Below are 22901 nucleotides of genomic sequence, written 5' to 3' on the forward strand. Positions count from 1 at the left end.
CCTATACTCTGGAACAAGCTACCCACCTATGTCAAGCAAAGTTCTTCATTAGCACTCTTCAAGAAAAATCTTGATGAGTGGATGGGAAATAGGAAATACACCCCGGGGATCACTTCTGTATCTCTGCTCAACAGTGGCACAGGAAAATAACTTTCTTGGGTGGCGTAAGCCAGGGAACCTTGTTGGCTAGGCTTACATAGGCCCTTGGGCCGATAGCCTAGTACCTACCTATGAACCTATGAACCTATGAAAAATGTACTGCTACAGCAGAGAGAGTCTTTCCATCTTTTTCACACCTGCAGAGTGTGTGATTTACCTTGGGGGCTAAATAAGAAAGATCCGTCAAAGGAAGCATTGATGAAAGAAGACTTCAATGGCTATTCAAAGTCACACAAGCACTTCCAGGCATGTCTCCTTATTGAGATGTCTGAACCCACTGCCCTTGAGGTACCCTTGGCTGCATGAGAGATAAGCCTCATAGAAGAATTTGAGATGAACTGAAGGGTTGCCAACTGTGAGGCGATTGAAGCTTAAGTCTCTGCAGTAGTGGTCCCCTGAGAGAGAATCAAATCTCTTTGCAACCTAGGGAAATGTGTCAAATAGTTCAGTGACCATAGACACTTCCCTAACCTGCTCAAAACCCTAGACTCTCTATTAGGGGGATGGACAGTGGAACTTTGTTCTGCAAGTTCCTTCTTTCTGACTACGTCCACAACCATGGCATGTACTGGTACCCCCTTGCTCCAGTATTCCCTTCCTGTCAGAGGTGCCAGAATTCAGTCTGGTCTCCTGTGGAAATGTTCAATCACATCAGAGTCCTTGCATGCCTGCTGAGAGATCAAATCAATGAGTTTATCAGCAGGCAGAGCTACTCAGGAGGTAGACGTGCCAGATCCAAATACCTGCAGGAACACTGATTCCTCTGCAGAATGATTTTAGGAGGATCAACCTCCCCAATTTTTAAGAATCTCGAAAATGTCTCCAAATGAGACGTCTTCAGGTGGTGATCTCGGGGATCCTCCCCCTCCTCCCCCTTCATCAGAATCTGTGTTTTCTGTGATAGATTCCTTTGGGGAATCCAAGTGCCTCCTTTTGCACATTTGCACTTTTTCTTCTGGGGTACATCCTCAGTGGGATGCTCCAGGGAAGTGTCAGAAGAGACGGTGATAGCCTGCTGTGTGGTGTGGAGCGGTTGGAATAGCTGTCCTGTGGAGTCAAATCTCAAGGCTCAAGGTGCAGAGACACATGAGATGTTGAAGGAAGACCCAAGGGAGAGACTGTCCATCCCACCAAAGCAGAGAACACTCTCTCCACTATCTCAGACAGAGCTTTTTGGGGAGAAGGAATCCGATGAAGCCGAGAAGCCATGCTTCTGCCCCATCAGCTCCATCTGCCACAAAGGCAATCTACCAGAGGCAGAGGTCTGATCTAAGCTGCCCTCAGCCAAGGCTCCAAGGGGTTGAGATGGCTCTGAAACCTTTGGCGTTGACTATAACACCTCGGATCTGACTGGGACACTATGGCTCTGACAGCCACTCATCTCTGAATTTGCCAGAGCTGGGGTGCTCAGAGAAACCCTTGGATCTGATCCAGACAGTCTCAAACTGGGATCCAAGGAATCTGAAATAAAATGTCACATCAGAGAAGGAGCCAATCCTGGAGGGATATAGCTGGCCAAGACTTCTGGCCCAAGGAGGAAGGAGCTGGAAGAACCCCCATCTGTATGTGTGTCGTGAGAAAATTTCTCATCATTCTATCCACATCGACTTCAGTGAGACACCTGGAAGAACGAGATGAAGCAATAGATGGTGATTTGGACTGATGTCTCTCTAGAAAGGGAGAGGGGACACTAGACAGCACCAGATCTATAGAGGGAAAGTATCAAATCCAAGGAAATACTTTAGTATCCAACATACTCTGATCCAAAGAAATTTTAGGTGATCCTGTGGAAGTCTTGGAAGCAGAAGACTTTGGATCCAAGCTGGACTTTTTGTGTGGAAACTCTGTTGAAGATTGTGTCAAAGATCCCGACTTTTTCAGGGACTTTTTTGGAGCATCCTTAGGGAGGTGAGCCCCAGGTATGGCTTTCGAGAAAGTAGCAGGCAGTAATCCTTTTAGAATCAATGTATTTTTATAGTCTGCTATTGTTCGTGGATTAAAAATCTTGCAAACATTGCATTCTACATTAAGATTGTCTGGGCCTAAACAACAGACACAAAGATCATGAGCCGCATTTCCTACACTATTTAAAGCCTTTTTCAGACATGTTGGAAGAACCAAACATAGCAAGAATTTTTTTTTGAAAGAGTGAGGAATGAAAAAAGGAAAAAAGGTACCAACAATTGTATAAAGGAATACACCAACGATGTAAGAGGAAGGGTTACAAGTAAAAATAAAAGTTGTATATATAAAATAAAGTTTTTTAAACCCTTAAGAAATTAGAAGAAAAGTACCAACAACGGTATTTGATAAATACACTAAGTGTACATAGGAATAAAAAAAGGGAGAGAAAGTTACTGAAATAGCACTTATCCTTAAATTTGCTAGAGACCAAAGCTGACCATGTCTGTACGTGAAAAGTGACAAATGAGATCTGATGTATGTTAGGGGATGAGGAGCTTGAGAGCTTCAGTTGGCCACAAGCTATAATAATGGTCGAGTCAGATTTGAACCCCAGTGGTTGAGGAATGAATACAAATTGACATCATTAGATCCATACTTTCAACCAACAGAATTTGAACCTTTCCAGGTTAAACTGGAAATCACAGCCCCAATACTTCAATGACTAGCACCCCTGTGATGGGTCCTCAAAAATGCATATGAACCTTACAGCACCTGGGCATGGAAAGAAATGACATTGCACTCATTACATAAACATTTAGGACCTCCCAGATGGACTGGAAGGGGAAGGATTTCCAGGGGCACTACTTGCTGCCACATTCATGGACTCATTAGTGGCTCCTGATCATCCACTCAAATGTTTGTTCCCTTGAAAAATTGGCATACACCATTCCCAAGAATGAAACCTTATCTTCTGGCTGATACCTCAAAACTTCCTTCAGCAAGGTCTTTTAGATGCACTTTTATGTGCAGTATACAGACCTAGCTCTATCCATTCAGGACAGACAGAGACTATAACATTTCAGCAATGGCACAGAGAATTACCAACTACATTCATTCTGGCTTTGAGGCACATGGGCCTGACAAAGAATGGTTATGCACTAGTTCCAACCACTTTTAAACCCTCTAATGTGGCTTGTCATTGGGAAGAAGACCACCTGCCACAAGGCTAGAACATTTCAATGGCATTTACTAATTTCCACTGTCATGCAGTCTCTCTCTTTGTTAGATCACATGCCCTCAACTCCTTCCAGAAATCAAGACTGATTCTGGCTAACCTAAGGGAACTTTCAACTATGGAGCTGCAGTTTTGCTCTTTGCTCAGTATGGACTTCCCCAGATTGGACCTAGTCACTGTCTCTTCCAGAATGACCACAACTTGCAACCCTGCTTCCCAGGACAGATCTCTCATAGACCTGTAGAAAACCCAACTAAAATTACCACTAAACTTGTACTTGGACTTCCCCATTTGGAAATGGTCAATAGCAGAACATCCAGCCTCACAGAGACACTTCAGTAGGTCCTTTCTGATGGCATCTACCTGTGTTGAGACATGCTCAAGACTGTGCAGATGACAATGGGAGGCACCCCGTGCACTGCATGGAGACAGACTGGACACTCTCCACCTCAAGGCTGACTTTCTGTAACGTATCACATTTACCCTTATGCCACATCAAAAAGTGAATTTCAGATTCTGGCTTACCTGGAAATATCCTGACTGCTTAACTGCAGATTAAATGTAATGCAGGCTTATGCAGCCCTGACATTACCTCCCCAGGGCAGACTGAAAGACTTTGAGAATTGTTAAAGGACTACCCCATCTTGCTCATGAGTCCCTGCCATGCATGAATCTTATAATACCTAAATCAGTGTAAGAAACTTCTCTGTGTGGAAGATTTTCAGTCCATATATCTCTAGTTAATCACTGTATATTAATCAGATCAGACAAAAGTAGCAGAAGTAGCAAACTTAAACTTATCTTAAGTAAAAAAAAAAAAAAAAATATATATATATATATATATATATATATATATATATATATATATATATATATAATTGTACAGAATTACTAAGTATTCGAAAGTAATCCAAGCAAGGCAGACAGTCTGTTTCCAGTTGAAAATAAAGGATCACATGATGACAGTTATGGTACAATTCCCTTGATAAGACACATGAATTAACCATCAACTGCTCAAACCTAGCTCTAGCCAACACTCCAACTTCCCAGTTTGCCAGTTCATTCCTGGTTGTCAGCAACCTAGGCAGAACACATGCTGTTGTGACAATAGGCTGCTTGAAGTTTCTGCCCTTTGTACACAGCACCCATAGCTCTCACAAAGACCAAGACTATACTATAAAAGGAGGCATAGCTTCATACCCTGGCTCTGCCTACCATCTCAGGAGACTGCATATACTGCCGTTCCCCAAACACCAGACCCAGAATTTGAAATGTTATGACTACAGTCATTAACATCATCAGACTGTATGGCATAGGAGACACAGATTATCACCATGCTTTGCCACCCTGCTCCAAGACCAATTGCTTTTTGGATCACAGGAGGTTGCTAGGCTAATGGACCAAGAGCCTTTTTAAGCCTAGCCATTCATGCCTTACTTTTCTCAATTATCACTAATCTATATATGCTCGTCCTAAGTGCTGTATAAGCAACTCTTGTCTATAAGGACCACAGTCGACAATCCGTGGATGAAATTTATGATTTCCCATCCATTGGTCCAAATTGCATTTGAAGAGGGTTAGGGAAGAGCTGTTTCATATGAATGGGGACTCTGTTCCAGAGAAGAGTAATATCTGAGACACATACCTTTCCCTCCAAAGTGTTTTGTTTATGTCACAGGCTTGGTTTAGATCCTTAGATTGGATAATTCCAGTGCTGTTTTCTGAATGTGTAGCAGATCCATCAGGGCTGGACTGGAGAGTGTCTTTTAGTTTAGGGATAGATTGCCCTAAGTAGTCTGTAGGAGATTGAGTACAGGGACAGGGCTTTGTGGCAGTCTTCATAGGAGATGCTATTTACATTCTGTATTTTATTGAGGAATCTCCCCATCTGGCCTTTAATACCAGACTGTGTTGATGTGTCTATATTAAATCAGCAAAAACTCACTTCAACAAATGACATTTCACCGGAAATGCCATTCATCGAATTACAATCTTGCGGGGGCTCCACCTACTACACCCCCCACTAATTATATATACCTACTCCGAGATTGCACTACAGTGAGGAAAGGGCAAATTTTCTGATCTCCACTGTGCCTCGATCTCAGTATGAACAGTTCAACAAACTGGATGTTTGATGTAAATGCACCGAAAATGCCATTCACTGAAGTGAATTTTCAATGAACTAATAGGGACCCATCTTGGCATTGCTTTTGCAAAGATCAAGATGACAGGAGGGTCTTGAAGGGTCAGATTTACATAAAGGCTTCATGCCATCTTCTATGGAAGGGTCATTCATACACCACTCTCCCCAGTACCTGGGTTTCAGGTAATCACACTCCACTGCTTCCATACCTTCCAGGCCAAAGGAAGGAATGATTATCATCTTGTATCACCATCACAACCACTGGAGACCTCATATGCTACCGCTATCTCCCACATCTAGCTGTAGGTCTGAAATATCTGACTTCACATTTGGCAAGAACATAGCCATAAAGTCTGGGAGGCCTGGATTCATACTGTGGCTCCTTCACACCTACCTAGCAGAACTTGTATATAGCTTTCTCACAGACCCTTGGAAATAGCTTTGAGATGTTCCAATGTAAGTTTCACCAAACCAACAGAATAGTCTAGCAGGCCCAGATTTGCACCCTTATCCTTTTCATTATACATGGGATGACAGCACCCAGTGCCATTCATTCTGCACTCAGCATCAAATAAAGGCACATTTGCCCTCTTATTAAAATCTCTTCACATTTGGGTGGCTCAGCTTCACATCCTGGTTCCCTCTCACCTACTCTGAAAGGACCTCATATTTTACTGCCCCGCTGCTGCAAGATTGGCTTCTGTGATGGTCTAATGATGGGGAAACAATTAAACATAGGCTGCAGGGCCTTACATGCCCAGATTTCTACCTTGGCCTTTTGGTACGGCCCCAAGGTTGAGTGCATATATCACTGCTCATTCATCTCCCTGGTCGAGGTTAAAGACTAACTACAGTGTAGCTGAAAATGTAAATTCTGGATAAACTGCAGTATGGCCTCCAGCCACTGCCCCTAGGAGGATGTGTACTACTGCCAACTGTGCTCAGCCTCTGATGAGACAGTATGACACCTGACTGCTATCCAAGATTGAGACTACAGAATCTGGGAGAAGATTCTCAACTTTGCTACCTGCTACTGGCACTGGAAGGCATATATTTCTGCTCTCTGTACCCAGTCCCAGGTCTAAGAAAGTGTGATACTTGTATCACTGGATTACATGGTGTGAGGTTCAGATGCAACCCTGCCAGTGCTCCAGCATGTATACTGTCAGCCAACACAACTGAATCATGATTTGGGATACTCTGATGCTACTGTACTGCAGAATATACAGTGCAAAAGGTTCTGATTATGACTATGGTTCCCTATTACAGTTGTGGGAAGTCTGTATCTTACCCCAAAAGTGCCTGGTCATATACTTAGGATAGTCCAATGGTGCTGTGGCTGAGACAGAGGCACAAGAATCTGGAATGCCCAGATCCAAACCATATGGTTCAGTGGTTCAAAGGTTTAAGGCAGTTAGCTTGTGGGATGGTGTTTAGGGTTCTAATCCAGAGGTGACCTGTGTCTGGCATCCAAGGCCATCTCAGACCCAGCCTTGATGGAGTTGCTGCATATCCGTAAGTCAAACTCCACTTGCGCAACCCACACACAAGGTCTCAAACTTGGTCTGTGACATTAATAGAACTTGTTGGTGGGCTAGATCTGTGTCCCAAAGACTCCCCCATCTGTGGAATAAACTCCCTCTCCATGTCAGAGTACCTCACTTAACCCTCTTTAAGAGGAACCTGGATGACTGGATGGGAAAGAGAAAATACATCCCTGGGATCCCAGCAGTGTCCCTGAAGGACAGAGGAAACAGGTGCTGACTTTGTGGGAACATGGACGAAATTCTTGGCTAGGCTTATAAGGGTCTCTGGGCCAATAGCCTAGTATCATCCTATGAACCTATAGCACTACCTCTGGAAGGAATATATGTACCAGAGCTTCTGCACTCACTGCTCAATTTGTAACTGGCCAACTCTTTTTTTGTCATCATTACTGAGACAGTAGGGGCTGGGAAGCCAAGATTCACAATACAGCTATGAACTTCAACCCCAGGGAAGACCACATACACGGTCTCTCCCTAGCACTCAAACCAATTTTCATGCAATCTAATATTACTTTGAAGAAGTTCCTGACTGAGCAGGGATGAAAGCTTGTGCATATACTTTGTGTGGAATAAATTGTTTGTACTTTGATTCTACCGGTGATATCATCCTTGTTTTTACTGCATGAGCTGCTCTCCAGCTCCGTGTGTGCCATTTTTTGTTCAACAATCATATGTTATTACCTACTATACTTTTAATTTTATGTCTAAACCACTATGCTTATGTAAACATCTTATGCAATCACATGTTATTATCTGTTATATATTAACAACTGAATGTGTAAACCACAATGCTCATGTAAATATCTTATGTATAGTACGTTAGCAATTGTTTTGGAGCTTTTCTCCCCAGGCCTCTGCTGAAAGTTGACAGCTCTATCCAGTTGGACCTCCCCAGTAAACAAATGTAAAATAAAATAAATAAGTTATAGGAAGAAGTTATACTTCAGACTTGTCTGAGCCCATGAGTAAAACAGTTAATAACAGCTGTAACAACTGTAATGGGTAGGGGGCTGCCAAATGATGCTTGTGTCTCATTCCAGATTTGAGATATCCCACACTTCTTACATGAAGACCAAAAACTATAGGGTCAGGGATGTCTATATTTTCACCCTGGTTCCCTGCCACTGTGCCAGGGAGGCAGAAATATACTGAAGTTTCAAGTATGAGGCAGTCAAACACTGCTTTCTGATAAATATTAAGGATGAAAAATTCAGATTTCTATTCTATACTCCAAGTATCGGTCCTAGAAGGACCACATATTGCTGTATTTTGAAGCCAGCTTTAGATTAAGAGCAGCCAAATATTACTTTCACTGTGCCCAAGACCAGAGAAGCTGGAAGGATAAGCATTGCATCCTGGGTACCTTCCTGCTGTGGCCTGTTGGAGGACTGGATACACTGCATTCCTTTATGTTTCTATTTGCTTAAAGTTACTTAAACAATTTCCCTACTTTCCTACTTTGTAGTACTTACTACCAGAAAAAAGCAGTCACTGCTCCTTCAAAAATTATTTTGTTTTCCCATTCTGCCTTTTCCCTTGTAACACACTGTAGTACTTTACTTCATCTTGCCATGCAGTTCATCCACTGACCACCACAGTCTTTGATCCCTGTGCATTTAACATTGTTTTACTGTGTATTTTATTTCACTGGGGACACAAACTTTCTCTTCCTCTGTGATCTGGCATCCTTTTTAGTTAACTCCCCTAAACTTCCTCTATAATGCTACTCAATAGCTGTTCTGCTCCTTTGTATTCCTACCTATACTTATCTTTATCAGTCATCCAGCTTTTTATAGTCAGACATCATATAATCCAGGTTCTCTAGTGTCTATGGCCTCTCTCGTCTCTTTTTTCCTAGCTACTGCAAACCATAATACTGTTTGGTCAATAACAGCCAGTCTACCTGATCCAAAGAACCTTTACTTAATTCGTACCTGAAGAGGACAACATGCCAGAATCTGCCTTTCTGTTTCAGCCACCATCTTTTACACAAAGCTTTATAAATGGAATACTGCAAGCAGTTTTTACTGTATACCATGAAAAAAGATACTCCAACCTATATATGGAAGGATGATATCTCCCATCTTAATCCAATCATTTTCCTGTCCATTCCATGTCTCTATTCCCAACAACACCATCACACGTCTGCTAAGGGATCTATGAGGATGCTACTATATCAACTATCCTCATTTGCCTCATGCAGTTCTACTGCCAGAATGATTACTATTGGTTCATTACCACCCTCTTCCTTCACTTGATGACCCAGCCTTCTTCCCTACTTTCTCCATCTTCCATACCATATATCACCCCCTCCAAACATTCCTTCATGTAGATTGCCATCCCCTTCATGGTTGCATACCTAGTGCACTAAACCCAAATCCCTAATTTCAACAGCTAACATCTTTGTTACCCAAATCAGGTTGGCTTGATTCAAAAGTAGCAGTGCTTCCAGCTCAGCTATCTTCCCACCATAGCCTTTATACTGCCATAATTATAGGAGTCTGACTGGAGAGATGACAAGTCAGCAAGCAAAGGAGAGTGGTATTGCTGAAATTGAATTCATCCTCAAGTCTTGATGAGTACCTGCATGAAGTGGACCCTGTTTTTCACAAAATCTCACCAAGACGGCTTATATATAGACTGTATTTATATAGCATATATCATGGACAGAAGTAGGAGATAGCTGGGTACACAAGACCCAGGATAAAAAAGTGCCCAATCCTGGTAGGCACACTGGTGCCAGGACTGGAAAAATGACTGTGTAGAATCCTCAAAATATGGAAACATTCCTACAATGGGGTCAGGCCAGGCCCATGGGAGAATGGCCCCCCTGTTGTAGAAGGAAGTAGCAGTCCACAAAAATCACAAAAACTGATAGGCCAAAGAAGAGCCATAAAGACGATAAAGTAGACTATTGAAGATAAGAAAGAAATTATGTATTGTTACTATTATGCAAAAAGCCCAGAATTTCGATCCATAAGATATACAATACAACATGATTAAGAGAGAAATTAGAGGAAAGAAAAATATTTCCACAACAAAAACTATCAGAAGCTTCAAATAAAAATTTGTATTCATTAGTACAACAGATTTGTGAAAAACGGTATATAAGGCAAGAAATTTTGATCTGTTTGGAAAAAGAAGCATCTGAGGAAGTGCGAAAATATAAACAAAACCTAGAGATATTTGAAAAGTATAAAAAAGAAGTATGGACATGGGAAAGAAAGAGAGATTTGATATGGTGCATTATCTGTGCACAGGAGAAAGCCAAATTAATGAATATAAAGAAGGCGGCCCCAACATATTTGAAGAGAAATACAGGCAAACGCATCCAGATAAGGAAAATTTCACAATAAAAAAATAACATTACAAAGAGGGACTGTAGAAAAGATTAGTAAAGTAGGAGTTAAAAAATAGAAGCTGAAGTTATGGAGTGCCTGAGAAGTGAAGGATTTAGTGTAGAAGGTCTAAAGCAGGTTGCATCACAGCATGATGGAGTGAGTCTCCAAAGTAAGGAGAAACAGGAAGATCAGGAGACATCTGAAGAAGAAATATGGACATGGGAAAGAAAAAGATATTTAATATTTTGTAATATCTATGAAAGGCGAAAGCAAAACTAATCTATACAAAAAGAGCAACACCAAAGAATCTTGAAAAGAAATACAGGCAAAAAAATCTGGATATGGAAAACTTTACAGTATAAAAAATAAGACAAAGAGGAAAAGCAGAAAAGGTGATTAGTAATGGAGAAGTTAAAGAAATAGAAACTGAGGTTATGGAGTACCTGTAAAGTGAAGGATTCAGTGTAAAAATTCTAATTCAGAAAGCACCACAACAGGATAGAGCAATGGATATCCAAATTAAGTGTAACCATTAGGTTACTATCCTGTCATCTTCCTTAGGCATCCTCCTCCTTCCCCTTGTCACCCAGTCCCCTTTACTACCATCCTGTATTTGCACTGGCCAGCATTCTGCTTAAACCCACAGTTTCCAGCTTGGTTTAAAGGTGCAACAATTCATATGTAAATTATCCGCTCTTGCTTTAACAACACATTTTTTCTGCAGACTACAACAGAATATCTTTTTTCCCCTTTTGTCCCATGCCTACTGATCATCAAGCCTCTCCCAAATGAATTCCAGCATTTCTATCTTAATTAATATGTCAGTATCTTAGACTCCATCATTCCCCTATTACCACAGTCCTTCATCACAGTAATGGCTCCTGATATGGAACTTCACAGTATTCTACTATGCTCTGTAAACATGTCCACACTGCCACTATGATGTTCTTACATTCACCTCTGCAGTATTCCTTACTAATGGGATTCCTGAAGCCCTCTGTCTGGCCAGTTTACAAAAGATTTCCATTGCTTTAAGGTATGCTGAATGTCACCTGCTTACTCCTTTCATAAGGTAGGGCATAAATGTGACGCTCAGGCATACCATCCTCAGAACTTTTTTGCTGCCAGTCTGAACACTGTTTTAACCACCGGTCTGTTGCTTGCTCCTGTTTGCTGGAGTCCTCACAGTTGCAGATAAGTACCCAGTTGGGTTTTTGGTTAATTTTTCTGTTTTGTTTCATGCTGTTTGGAGTTAATGTCATTCAGGAAGGATAAATGCCAGTGTAGGAGACTGACTTCCCATCAAGAACATCATGATAAGTGTCTTTTTTTGCTTTGGTGCTGCTCACGACCATATATCGTGTTTAGTTTGTCAGGCGTTTGTCCCAAAAACCTTTTGTAGTAGGCTTTCTTCCCTTTCCTTGTATCTTGAGAACCAGTGGCTTAAGCTTCTTGCTGCGAGTCCTATGGATGGAACTTCCTGCCCTGAGGGTCAGCCGTCTGGGAAGAAGAAGGTGCATAAGATAAGGCCAAAATCTTCCACTGTCCAGCCTCTGCCAGATTTTTCTCCTGAGGTTATTATGCATCCGGAGGCTCACCTGGTTGTTTTGTCAGTTCTTCTACCACATATGGGTTGCAGGCTGGTGAGAATTTTTTCAGGCAGCACATCCAACTTGGCTTTGCATGTGTCCGTTTTGGGCATTCATAGGGAACCACGGTTGACTGTTTCCAAGTGGTCTAATGGAGTTCCACAGTTTTTCTTTTGGGAAGAGGTTCCTACTGCAGTTGGGGAATGCTGTCCTTAGTTTTGACCTTCTCAGGTTTCCAGGATGGCTGTCCCTTTGAAGAAGAAACAGAAAACTAACCATGTCTCTTCTGCTCCAAGGGATCCACAAAGTAAGTGGCAGGCCTTTATTCAGGGGTTATTTAATGCTTTACTGTCATTGCAGACTCCTCAAGGGGTTTCAGTTCCTGCTCCTCCTTGCTCTGCCTCTTCCCCTAAAAGGACCAGAGAATTCCATTCCTCTGAGGTGGATTCTGATGATGACTTGGTTGTTTATTCTGCCCAGATTCTTTCTCCTTTAGACTATGGGTCTGAGGAGGAGGAGTCTCATACTTTTGATAATTCCTCTGAGGAAATTTCCTTTGGGGACACAATCTCTAGGATGATGGATGTTTTTTAAGTGGGATTGGGCCCAGATTTTGGATATCCTATAAGAGATACTAAGAGTTACTGCAAATGAAATTTCCTAAACCTGCATCCATTCCTGCTGTCTTGCCTGCTTTATTGGATGTTTTTTCCACTGCCTCTAAAGGGCCGGATTCTCTGCACCTTGCTCCCAGAAAGTCTGATAGGTTTTACAGGGTGCCTGAGGATTGTTTCTTTTTGTTTAAATGTCCTGGCTGCTGACCCCTCTGTGGTGTCTGTAGCCTCTAATAAGCCGTCTCAATTGCTTCCTTTGTCCAAGTTACTGCCTTCTGACAAGGATAGTAGGACCATGGATAGGCTGGGTAAGAAGGTTTATACTTCCTCTACCCTGGCTTTTAGGCTATTAATTATCAGACCCATATTTGTAGGTATGTCTTTGATCTTCTTTCTCAGGCTTGTCAGGTTCTTTCTGATCTTCCAGACTCTGAGGGTAAATATTCTGCTCTTTCCTTGCTTGGGATTTCCTCTCAGGTAGTTCATCATTCCATCAAGTGTAGTTATGATGCTGCAGATGCCTCTTCAAGGGTGCTGCTTCAGGCTCAGTTCTGATTAGATATTCCTGGCTTTGGTTTCAACCTTTGCCTGATGATATTAAGGCTACATTGCTGGATGCTTCTCTGGATAATACTCTTTTGTTTGGTGAAGCAGCTGCTGCCTTATTTAAGTCTCTACAGGACAAGGGGAAGGCTTTACAGGAGCGTAAGCATGCCTTTGTTTCTGATGTACCTAAATTTCAACGAACTACCCTTCTAAGCCAGCCTTTGTTCATAGGCAGTCTCGCCCTCCTTCTAAAGGTAAAAAGGGTAGCAAATGGACTCCTCCTGCTAAAGCCACTCAGATTGCAGGGATTTTAAGCTTGCCTTTCCTGACAAATCAGGTACTGCCTGACTATCTACCCATTCCAAGCCACATTCCTCTGTCTCTTCACCTTTCTCTCTCTCTTCCTGTTTGGCTCTGGATCACCCGGGATTCTTGGGTTTTTTCAATCATCCGTCAAGGGTACTTCATGGTCTGGATTTCCCATTCTCCTTTTATGGGCATTCCTCAGCCTCCTTGGGCACAGCTTTCTTTATTCCCAGAGGTTCTTTGGGACCTCTTGTCTCAGGGTACTATTCAAGAAGTGCCTGTGTCCCATGGGGAAAGGGTTTTATTCAAGAATGTTTCTAGTGCCCAGAAAAGAAGGCACTTGGAGACCTATTCTAGACCTCTCCCATCTGAATACCTTTCTGAAGGTGCCTTCCTTTCAGATGTTGTCCCTTCAATCCCTTTTCTTCTCTTGCTCCCTCAGGCCTTTCTGGTGTCTCTGGACCTCAAGGGATGCTTATCTCCCTATTCCAATCTATCCTCTTTTCAGGAGATTTTTGCATTTCTCTGTTGCTTCCTGGCATTTTCAGTTCTGTGCTTTGCCCTTTGGCCTTTCTACTGCCCCAAGGGTGTTCACCAAATGCTTTTCTCCTGTGATTGCCTTTTGCAGGCTTCAAGGGATCCAAATCTTTCTTTATTTAGATGACCTGCTGATCCAGGGGTCTTCTCCAGAGGTCCTTTGGAAAATCTTCATTTTACCATTTCTCTTCATCAGAGCCTGGGGTTCACAATAAACTTCAACAAGTCTTCCCTGACTCCTTCTCAAGATCATGTCTTTCTGGGTTGCAGGTTTCAAACGGTGCCAATGCTGGCATCCCTGCCTTCTCCAAAGGCATTAACTCTCATTTCTTTTTTTCAAACTCTTTTTTCCCCTGGCCTCCATTTCAGCCAGGGAGTCTCTGAGAGCTCTGGGGTTCATGGCTTCCACCATTCCAATACTTCTTCAGGCCAGGCTCCACATGAGGACATTCCAGTGGTTTCTGAAGTCAGTGTGGCTTCAGTATGCGCGTCCTCTAGACTTTCCTGTTCCTCTTCTCCCGTTTTTCAGGGTCGAACTTCTGTGATGGATTCAGCAGTTGTCTCTGAATCCAGGGCTCCCATTTCAGCCTCCACTTCCCTCTCAGAATCTGTTCACAGATGCTTCAGGTGTGGGATGGGGAGCAACGTTTGGCTCCCTAAAGGTTCAGGGAGTGTGGCCGCCTCGTCAGCAGAAGGAGCACATCAACATCAAAGAGATGAGGGCTCTTCTGCTAGCTTTTCAGGTCTTTTATCCTCTCTTCTCTGCAGGACCTCTCAAGGTATTCATGGACAATACTACAGTCATGTGGTATATCAAAAAACAGGGGGTGCGAGATCCTACCATCTTTGCCAGCTGGCACTTCTAGTATGGGATCTGGCTATCCAATATCATGTGACTCTTCAGGCAGTTTACATTCCTTCATATCAGAACACTGTGGCAAACAATCTGAGCAGGTCCTTCACTCAAGCCTATGAATGGATGCTTCACAGGAATGTGTTTCTGGACATTGTTCACCAGTGGAGTACTCCTCAAGAAGATCTCTTTTCCTCCCTTGAACAAAGAACTTCCTCTGTTTTGTGCCAGAGTCCCAGGTCCTCTGGTCTAGAAGCCGGATGCCCTCTCATTTTCTTGGAAAGGGATGTTTCTTTATGCATTCCCTCCCCTTCCTGTCATTTCAAAAGTCCTCTTCAAGATTCATATGGGATATGGGATGATCCCAAAATCTTGTTGGTGACACTCTTTTGGTTGCAACAGCACTGGTTCCCTCTACTTCTGCATCTCGCCAGGGGCAATCATCACAAGTTACCTCACAGGGTGGATCTCCTCACACAAGACGAGGGGTCTCTCATCCATCCCCACCTGTCCACGCTTCAACTGACACTGTGGGTGATTGGGTTTTGATTCCTCATAGACACCTTTTTTATGAGGACATGCTGCAGGTCCTGCAGGAGGCCAGGAAACCTACTACTAGGAAATCCTACCTATCTAAATGGAAGAGGTTTTCTATTCGGTGTCTTTCTTGTGACCTGGAACCACTTTCTGTGGATTTTCCTTTGGTTCTCTCTTATTTGTGTGAGTTGCTCAATGCTGGTTTGGCCTATTCTTCTATTAAGGCACGCATCACCTCTTTCTGCTTGTCTGCCTTTAACTCCCCCGTTAGCTTCTAGATTTGAGGCTAAGCAGTTTCTTAAAGGAGTCCTTAATATTAGACCTCACATGAAGCCTGTTCCTCCTCCCTGGGATCTTACTTTTGTTTTGAAAAAATTGACTCAGGCTCCTTTTCAGCCTGCTGTTTCAGCTTCATTGCAACATTGTTGTTGGAGGACAGTTATTTTGTTAACTCTTACTTCTGCCAGATGAGTGTCTGAGTTGCAAGCCTTTATGGCTTGTCTACCTTTTTTGATATTTCATGAGGGCAGGATGTCCTTGCGTACTAATCCTTCTTTTATGCCCAAGGTGGTTAATGAGTAGTCACTTAATCAGTCTATTAATTTGCCTACCTTTTTCCCTCTCCTCAGTCTGACAGTGAGAGGGTGCTGCATACCTTAGACGTACATAGACAGCTCAGATTTTATTTGGATTTCAAAAGCTATTTCCTTTTGTTACTCTTTTCATGGTGACAGCCTTCTTTCTTCTATTAAGGCTCATTCCACTAGAGCTGTGACTTCATATGGTGCTTTTTTCAAAAGCTTAGATGCTAATTCTATTCTTGAAGCTGCTACCTGGAGTCCTGTGCATACCTTTACCAAACATTACCAGTTGGATGGTATCTCCACAGCCAGAGCTGGTTTTGCTGCTGCCATACTTCATGGCTTCTTAGAGGGCTATGCAACTTCCTCCTCCCAGGGGTCTTCTTGAGCTTTGGCACTCTCCCATTAGTAAGGAATACTGCAGCAGTGAATGTTAGGACATAGTACAGTAATGTAAAATCTTACCATAACGGTAAATGTCCTTGCCTTCACCGCTGCAGTATTCACTCCTCCCTCCATCCATCCCCTTGGTTCTTTTTCCCTTCCTGGCTGTGGAGATTCTCCTTGGTTTTTCTTGGACTGCTGTTCCTACTGGGGCAATCTGTTCTGAGGATGGCATGCCTGAACGTTACCTTTATGCCCTAACTTATGCAAGGAGTAAGCAGGAGACATTCAGCATACCTTAAAGCGATGGAAATCTTTTGTAAACTGGCCAGATGGAGGGCTTCATGGCAGGGAATCCCATTAATAAGGAATACTGCATCGGTGAAGGCAAGGACATCTACCATTATGGTAAGATTTTACACAACTGTACTTTCTTACTCGTCTGTAAGAGCACTAGTAAGGTCCCTACCACCAGGTCTTTTGTGAACTACCATATGAAACTGTTTCTGCTCTTTTTGTGACCAGCTATGTCCTCTAAGTGTTAGAGCATTGGCTACTTATTCCAAGGTCCTTGTCAATTTCCTGTCTCACCAAATACTGACTCTTTAGCAAACGAGTCCCTCACCATAAGTATCTTTTTTATCTCTCCCACTCTACATCTGTCTATTTCTTGTCATATCTGCCTGCGTCCTGATCACCCATGATAATCTTTCTGCTGGCTCATCCTATCTCCCACCTCTGTGGATTACCCTTCTCTTTCTGTTGAATTCCACACTGATCTCCTTCATATGCCTCCCCATACCTGGCCATGGCTGTACTTATCATAACTTCACCTGTCTTCAATACTTGTCTTACTCCATCAATCTGCTTCTCATAAACTGTCTACCTCATCTCCTGACTTCCCCACCACCTTTTATCTTTGTCTACTGGTTTCCTGTGGATCATCCATCATACTGCTTCCTCCCATCAGTCCTCTTGTCTACCTGTCTTGCTTCTACTCTTCAGACTGTTCCCACCAACAGTAACTGTACATTCTATTGCTACTGTCTGTTCTTTTCTACCCTTTCTACTTGTTGTTCTCTCATATATTGTTCCTTGCTGCCTATATCTGCAGGACTAAACAACCCACTACAGTCTGTAGCTCTCATTATCTTCCACTGTAGCTCCTCTATTATCCTCTAGCCACATTCCTCTTCCACCCCACAGCACTTTAAGCTAAACTTTTGTTAGAAAATATCCAGGCATTCCACATTTAAAATGGAAGCACAATCTTGAATGAGAGATTACCCAGACAGTGCCTCAGTTTCCTTGTAATGGATAGTTCTGCCTTCAGAAAACAGTGTACTCTGAATGAAAGGGCTTAGCAAAACAAGGAAGATATAACCAGGTGCATTAAGTGGTAGGAACTCTTTACAGCCCCATAGTGGACCCCCTCCTGCTCCTGTAGCAAGTACATACTCAGAATTGGCCAACACTGCCTTCATGAACAGTCTGTGGCAACAGACCTAGCTAAATAAGGAGGACAGTTATGTACCTGCTCTCAAAGGAAGGGAATGCTAGACAACAGAACCATTTCCTGCTCCTGAAGTAACCAAACACATTCTCAGCATCAGCAGACATTGCCTTCAAAGAAAAGTCTGTGGCAATGGACCATGCAAAACAAAGAGGGAAGACGTGCCTCTGTCCTTAAGGGAAGGTAACTTTCCCAGCCCAAAAGTGGAACTTCTCAGGTCCCTTTAAGAAACAACCTTCAATAATGGGAGAGATGTAAAAGGACCAAGGTAAACCCCTACACACTATGCATACAACAGCACATCAAACATTCAAAATGTGCACATGGTGTATGCAGTAACTACACAAGCACCAGTTTTCCATGATCCAGTGGAGGCTACTTAATTGTGTTGGATCACATGTGCACCAGAGTTGATCATAGTGATGAATCCACCACCTCATGTAAAAATATGGAATTTACCACAGTCAAGATAGGCAGATCCTCTTTCTTAAGGACTTCCTAAACCCATAATTCCAAGACATTCTGAGAGACTTATTTTACAGTTGATGGAGGTCTACCACTTGTGGGAGACAATAACCATACCTTTCATGTCTGCATTCATGTACAAACCAAATGCCCATACAACCCTCCATTCTCATACAGACTACCTAGCCATGCCAAAACATGTCTGCTGTCAAGCCTTCCCAGTGGAGACCATCTCTGACCATGGTTAACTGAGTGGAACTTCCCTCAGCCCTATATGAAGATCCACTTTCATCTGGACTTCCAACTACTGAATGTCAAGGGAGTAATGCTGAACCTCTTTCAAAACAGTAGAAGCACTGCTACCACAACTGGAGACCACCAAGCCATCCTTTACAGACTTCAAAAAGGTTGCTCTCCGCAGTCAACTCTCTTTCAGCCAGCTAAAGGATACTAATATTAACATGCTAGTCCACTCCCTCTCTACATTCCTCATGGGCTACATACATGTGTCTGATCAAGTTTGCCTCTCAGCCTTCCCTGGGGAAGGGGCCCACTTCCTTAGACTGAACTTGTGAAGCTCCACTCAGCCCCAGCTCTGCAGATCCCGTCTCATCTGGACTTTGATAAAGAGGTTGAAGTCTCTGATGAAGGCTGACAGACTTATATTTCACAGGAAACTATAAAGCTATGAAGTACTAAGGAGATCAACAAGCAAAGCCACATCACTCTGGTGAAAATCAATAATCATCTATTCACTTGTCCAGACAGGTTTTAAAGGAAGTATTCTGCTTGCCTGTGACACAAGGACAGCCTATTTCAGAAACAAGATATGTTGGGTTAGGTACAAGTCATGCCATCTGGTGTTAATAATGGTAGTACAAGTTTAGATCTCTAGAAAAAAGTGTTTGTTTTACCACTGGTGTTATGGGAAGTAGCTGAAAGACTGCTGAGTCAGTCAAAATAATTGAAGACTCACTCCAGGCCTGTTGTTATAAGGACCCAGTGATGTGCTGGTACAAAAAATTTTCCTCAACCAGCACATTATGAAGCCTCTGGCTGTTCCTCTTAATCATGGCCTCCGTTCTAAAAAAACAAAAGGGATAAGAAGCTAAGAGTAATGCTACTCAATGCCAGAAGTCTAAACCTTAAGATGCACCTCAAACTCGCCTTAGCATGGAGAACATCGATAACTGTGCAGTAACAGAAACCTGGTTCAAGGCTCCCAAGAGCACCACAGCACTACCAGGTTATACCTCATACCATGTTTTTCGGCCCCAAAACTTGGACCGAACCACAAAAGGAGGGGGAGTATCAATATTCGTCAATGTTACCCACACCTCCAGGTTGGTGGCACAGCACGAAGCATCATAGACTATCCATGTGCAACTAACAGTGGGTAAAACTGCCTTCCAGTTTATAGCCTGCTACACACCACCTGCCCAAACCCAGGAACCCCACTCGGCCTTCCTGAGAACACTGGAAAATATGAAGGTCTCTCCAAACACCATTATACTGGGTGACTTCAACTACCCTAACAGACTGGGAGCATTACTCTAGCTCAAACACCCTAGCCCGAAGGTTGTTAGAATTTATAAACTCAAATGCTATGGAACAACTTGTTGCCACTCCCACAAGAGGGGAAAACATACTGGACCTGATCATCACCAACATGGGAACTCTATGCTCCAGACCAGAAGTGTATCCCTCACTGGTAAGATCAGACCATAAACTAATCTCACTAGATATTCACATCCCGACCCCAGCCCCTGCCCAGAAAACCATAGTGAAAAACTTCTCTAAAGCAAATTTCACACTCCTCAAAACCGAGGTGGAATCCTTCAAATCCCCTGGGCCTGTGGAAAATACAGCCCAGACCGCAGAATCCTTTATAAATGCATTCTATGAACACCTTCAGGAATGCATGGATCATGCAATCCCAAATAAAACCAAGACCCAATCCTCCAAAGTTAGGCGTCCTGTCTGGTGGACCCCAGCCATAAACAAACTATACAATAGAAGGAGGAAGCTACTACATAATAGAGGAAAATCCCAAAAAGGGAAGACATCTCTGATCAGTATTAGCAAACAACTATGGGCACTCATAAAATCGTCTAAGGCCAGCTTTAAAAGAAAAATTGCACAGGACACTAAGGATAATCACAAGGCTTTCTTTAGTTATGTTAGGAACCTGGGTGGGAATTCCCAGATATGCTCAGAATTAGTCCAAAATGACAAAAAATACACCGAACCCACAGACATTGCCAACATCCTAGCTGACAGGTTCAGCGCAAACTTCTCCCCCCCTTCCCCACCAAAAGGGCAAATATCTATCCCAGCAGAGTGCTGCCCCCCTGACATCTCAGATGCTCAGGTAAGAGCCACCCTTTCCAAAGCAAAAAACACAGCATCAATGGGACCAGACGGTGTCCCAGGCTGTGTTCTACATGAACTCCAAGAAGACCTAAACCCAAACATAAAACAACTGTTCAATCTCAGCCTTACTACAGGATATATACCCAAAGAGTGGCATACAGCAACAGTGGTCCCTCTCCACAAAGGTGGTGCCTCAACGGATCCTGGAAACTATCGCCCCATAAGCTTGACTAGCTTGGTCTGCAAAGCTATGGAAAGGATCATCGTGGACCTCATAAATAAAGATATTGGGGGCCTACAGACACTGGATCCTACCCAGTTCGGCTTTGTTAAGGGCAGATCCTGCCTCTTAAACCTGGTCGATTTCTTTGAAACAGTCACCAAAGCCATTGACAAGGGGAAGGTGGTCCACACAGCCTACCTGGACCTTGCAAAAGCCTTCGATACAATACCCCACTTGGACATTATAGATAAGCTCACCAGCTTAAATATAAACCCCTATGTCACTAGATGGGTTGCAAACTGGCTCACGGACAGAACCCACATGGTTAGAATTGCTGGAGCCATGTCAGACTCCAAACCAGTTACAAGTGGCATCCCACAAGGCTCAGTCCTGGGACCTCTCTTGTTCGGTATATATTTCTCGGAGGTACAGGCTAACATGGAAGAACTGTGGCTGACCAAGTTTGCAGATGACTGCAAACTGGGCACCATAATAGACTCTCCAGCCGACACAAGCATCCTACAAAAGGGCCTCATAGAAACAGACAACTGGTGCCAGAGCCATGGCCTCAAGCTAAACTCCAAAAAGTGTATAGTCATCCCCTTTGGCAAAAACAAAGTGCCCACAAATTACCACATAGGTGGTAATCCATTAAGTACAGAAGAAGTAATTAGGAACCTGGGGATCCAAGTTGACAGCAACCTCTCATTTGACAACCACGTGGCCAAAGTGGTTAGAAAAACATTTTATATAGCCCACCTAATCATGAAGGGATTCACATCTAGATCAGGGGAGGTCATCGTGCCTCTTTACTCATCCCTCATCAGGCCCATAATTGAGTACAATCCCCCTTTTGGGATGTACCTTACCAGACACCTGCAGCAACTGGAAAGACCCCAAAAGTACCTCACCAAGAGGATCAAAGGGCTCAAACAGATGCCATATGCTGCCCAGTTAAAGAAACTCCAGCTCTACTCAGTGGCATACTGCCTGCTCAGAGGCAATCTGTGCCTGACGTATAAAGCCATGTCCAACCCGGAATTAATGGACATGCTTCTCCTCAGAAAATCCAAATCCCATCGAGCTACGCGCTCGAGAGACTTGAACCTCAGCACTGAAATAAATAGGACATGCTGGAGGGACAGATTCATAACCCAGAGGCTCCCTTCACTCTGGAATAAAATCCCAGTCCAGGTTAGGCAGAGTCCCTCATTAACTCTCTTCAAGAGGAATCTTGATGAGTGGATGGGAGATGGTAGGTTTACCCCGGGTATCACTTCTGTGTCACTGTTAGACAGAGGCACAGTATAATAACCTCGAAAAAGGGCATAGCAAAATTCATTTAAAATGGGTGGCGAAAGCCAAACACACTCTGGCTAGGCTTATAAATGCCCTAGGGCAGATAGCCTAGTATGAACCTATGAACCTATTAGAACCAGAAGCCTATCACATTACTCATGGATGAACTGTGCAATCAAATGACATGCTTTAAACACCTTTTCTGAAAAAAGGAAATGCTTCAGAAACCTTGGGACCCTCAGTTAAGAGCATCAAAGAAGCATCAACTGACTGGGAGGTGGTGGTACAGTTGGTAGCTTACTTCACTGTAGGCTACAAGTCCAACTAAAGATTGAAACAAGAATGTTTAACTGCAACAACTTTAATATGCTATTGGACCAGAAATTACCAATGCTGCTGGCACCAGACTTGCCTTGCAACGAATCCTTGGTAATTGAGTTAAAGTGTATGCATTGTAATTATAGAGCCTGAAGTGAATCCTGTATTACTTTTTGTCAGTACCTCTCCATGTTAGGAGTGGTTAATTTGCATGCCTTCTGGCTTTCCTGCATATGGTACTATTTCTGACTCTTCCAGAATTAAGTCATGATTCCCTGTTACCTATGTTCACCATAGTTTGCATAGACAGTACCATGGAAAGATGACATGATAGACATCAAAATGCTGTCATTGTCATGAGGACACAATCATTAAAAGTTCATCTAGAATCACTGGGACTACTGGGTTAAGACCTGCTTTTGTTTTGGTCAGAT

The sequence above is a fragment of the Protopterus annectens genome, chromosome 1.part0 (genome assembly GCF_019279795.1).
Source record: "Protopterus annectens isolate FY-2018-M chromosome 1.part0, PAN1.0, whole genome shotgun sequence".
NCBI classification, from domain to species: Eukaryota; Metazoa; Chordata; order Ceratodontiformes; family Protopteridae; genus Protopterus; species Protopterus annectens.